This window comes from Prinia subflava, chromosome 8 (genome assembly GCF_021018805.1).
Source record: "Prinia subflava isolate CZ2003 ecotype Zambia chromosome 8, Cam_Psub_1.2, whole genome shotgun sequence".
Lineage (NCBI taxonomy): Eukaryota > Metazoa > Chordata > Aves > Passeriformes > Cisticolidae > Prinia > Prinia subflava.
This window is the reverse complement of record NC_086254.1, coordinates 29,952,304-29,956,057: the sequence shown is the minus strand read 5'-3', so window position 1 is coordinate 29,956,057 and position 3,754 is coordinate 29,952,304.

The window sequence follows — 3,754 nt, the reverse complement described above, 5'->3', positions numbered from 1 at the left end:
GTCCAGCATGGAGACCCTGCTTTTGCTCCAGGGGGTTGGAAAAGCAGGGGCTGCCATCCCCATGGAGGGATGCCTGAAGGGATGCTCTGCTGCTCAGGGGGACCATGTGAGCAGAGTTATTAATTTCAGCAAGGTTTGGCCATGCAGTGGCAGGTGGGCTGCTGTCACTGGCTGCTGGCGAGACCTTGGCCGCTCTTACCACAATTAAAGTTGCCTCCAAACATCACAGTCCTGCCCAGTGTAAGATAACAGCTAATACCCTCCAATAGCAGTTATCAGCTTCTCCATATGGTCCATAAATATTAATACAATTCTAATTAGTTCCTTTAAATACATTGCCTAAATAAAACGTTTCCAGGGCAATAAATCAGGAGCAGGTTGTCCGCTCACACTGCTCACGCCCATTGCACAGGGACTGATAAACCCCAGGGTTTATCATTAACCCCTCCCCTTAGATCCAGGGAGAAGAGGGGCCCAGGTGCAGTGTGTGAGCTGGGAACGCCCTGTAACCCTCAGCAGCAGTTATTCCTTGATGTATTTCCCCAGGTGTGCCTGGTTTGCATTCTCAGTGATTTCAGGACTGCCCATGTCTCACCCTGGCAGACAGAGGCTCTGGATTGATGGCTCGGTGCCGTAGTGCTCCTCTGGAAGATCTGTTCCAGCTGCAGCAGTGCCACATGTCCCCCTGGCACAAGGCAGTCCCTGACTCGTGAGGCAGGAGGGTCCCTGGGGGGCTGCTGCTCTGTGCAGACTCTGGCCTTCACCTCTGATTCCTCCTTCTCCTGGGAGGTGACAGCAGTGACCATCCTGCTCAGAGCTCTCCTGTGAGTTGCAGGGGATGGGATCCCTTCAAAGATGCAGCATGTGGGGGGTGATTGTGTGCACATTGCCCACAGGGGTGCAAGGGGCACAGAGTGCCAGCTGGGCATTAGGTCTGAGGGGAGCATGGCATCCATCCTTCCCACACTCTGGCTTTGGCAGTACTGGAAAAGAACAAATACCAAACTCATTTGCTTGAGGAGGAATTAATACTGTGTGAAGCCTGTAGTGGATGATTTAGGAAGTGAATTTAAAATCTCAACACAAATAGATTTTTTTATAAGGTCAGAGGAAAGATTAAATGCTACAGACAAGCACAGCACTTGCCATTTTCAGCATCACTTTCACCATAAATATTTTGGGCTGGCGCTGTCCCTGCGCTGTCCACGTGGGTCTGAGGCTGCTCACCGTGGCTGTGCTGGGTGAGCAGGGATGTCCCCATGGGGGCAGGATGCCTCACCATCCCCTTTCTTGCCAGGTTGCTGCCAGCACATGGAAGCACCAGTGATGCTCCATGGTGAGAGGAAGGACAGGTGATGTGTGTGTGTGGCCACGCTGCTGGTGGTACTGGAGAAACCAGCTGTAATTGCTCCGGCTTGGGCAGGATCTGTTCCCAGACCCTTCTGGTATTCCTGCCAGTGGTACAGGGGGAATCCAAACTATGGTACTCACCTGGCATGGTTGTGTGCCCATTGCCAGTTCCTGGCTCCTCCTCCCGGTGCCTGGCAGCAACCAGGATTGATGGCAAGAGATTTGAAAGGCTCCAAATGTGGAGGTTATAGCACTGAGCCACCCCCATCCATCACCGACCATTCATTACCAAGTAACACCCTGCACGCTGGGCTGATTTCACACCTTATCTGAACCCAGCAGCTGTGCCCTAAATCCTGAGTGCCGAGACTGTCTGGAGGAATTCGGCTGCCTGTGCTTAAAATTAGTGTTAGCATCTATCATTTCCCTACACCAAATGGCTTTTGTGTCGGCACTTGGCAGCACTCATCCGTCACCGAGGCTCCAGGCTGCCCAGCGCCGTGCCCTCTCTGTCACTGTCACAGGACCCCTTGTTGGCAAAATGTCCCCCAAAGGACAGGTGCAGCAGCTTGGCCTCTCCTTTCAGCCGGCCTGGTGGCACTGCCAGCAGTGAGAGTGTCCTTTGTCCCCTCAGCATGGCAGGCACCAGCTCTGCTCTCCACATCCCTGCAGCCCCACTGCAGCCAGGCATCTGGTGCGGGCACAGCCTGACACGTGTCCTCTGGCATGGTGGCTTGGTCTCAGGTGCCACGATGCCAGTACAGCCACGGCACCTCTGGCTGCAGTGCCCACAGCCATTCCTGGTGAGGTGAGGCGCTCCTGCCAGGCTGGTGCTGCCGGAGCTGTCGGCGTGATGAAAAGCCTCCCGCAGCAATGCAGATAACATACAAGCACAGGTCAGGCGAGGCCCCTGTAGCCCATCCATCAGGCGCAACAGCTACAGGCGCTCCTGGTGCCACCATCTGATGCACGTTATCCGGCACAAATGTGTTTCTTCCCCCAAGGTTAAACGGATGAGTGAGGTTCAGGCGCTGACAGCTCCGCCTGCCCAGCGCCAGCGATAAATGAGCTGCAAGAACCAGTGGGAAAAAAAAAAAGGTTTGTTTTCTGTCAATTGCTCCTTTTGATGGTGCTGGCACGAGGACAGTGGTAGTGCTGAGATGAGCATGAGGATGGGACCTGCTTCTGGCCAGGCCACAGGGCAGCCAGCAATGGCACTGTCACATCTGTGTTGGGTGACAGGCAAGAGCAGGGGCTTGGTGAGCTGCTGGAGTCCTGAGCAATGCTGGCAGCAGGCACTTGGTGTGGCCCCAGCATGCTGTCAAGATGTGCTGGGACTAGCAGCGATTGGATGGGATGGTGGCAGGCCTGACCCTTCCCAGGGTGCCCGCCTGCCCTGGGCACTGCCCTAGATAGAATGCCAGGTGGGGATCCCCCAGTCTTTGCAGTGTTTCTGCCAGGCTGCTGCTGCCCTGCTCAATGTCACACTTGGAGCCTGTCAACGTTGAAAAAGGTTTGCAGGCGATAAGCGATGGGGCTGCGGCCGCGCCGTGCCGCCCGCTCGTGATTTACTGCAGCGTCGCTAACGGAGCGCAGATTTTTCTTAATCTAAATTGAAAACTACTCAAGTAGAAAAATAATTTCATTGCTGCATCCTGAAGGGGCGGGGGAAGAGGGAGGGGAAGAGCTGTGCCAGGGCAGGCAGGGCCACCTGCACCCCCTGTGCCACCATTCCCCATGGCCTTGGGCAGCTCCTATGCTGGGGATATGCAGCAGCTGCTCCAGCTCAGGCAGAAAAACTGGGTTGTGTGGGGAGGAGGCAGCTGCCAGGTCTTAGCTCTGGGGTGACAGGGCACGCCCAGTCCTGCCTGGGATGCAGCCCCCCAGTGCAGGTTGATGCTGGCACAGGTGGGGATGTGCAGCCTCACAGATAGATTGGTAATTTGGAGCACGAGTGAATTCTGGGAGCATTTGCTGAGCTGTATAATAACGTGCCCAGTGAGCTGCATCCCATGCATGCTGCCAAATTAAAGAAATTTTTTTCTCCTTTAATTTAAAAGTCACCGTTGGGAAATTTCCACTGGCCGCAGCAGTGATTTCCCCTAGGCTGCCTTTCTGGAGAAATCTTTAATTTTGATTGTCACACTTTGTGGGGTTTATCTCAGGGAAGTAGAGCCATAAATAAGGTGCTGCTTCAGCACCCAGGCTCCAGCTGTACCAGGACAGCAAGTGGCACCGGCACAGGTGGGGAGCAGGGAGAGCCTGACCACAGGCACCCTCTCCCCTTGCACTTTCCTCTTCCCTCCCCCCTCCAGCTGCATCTACCCTCGGCTCCGTGCCTGCTTCTCACAGCCTGATTTCACAGGTCAGCAACCTTTAATTACCCGGGCCTGTCCCCATCCCT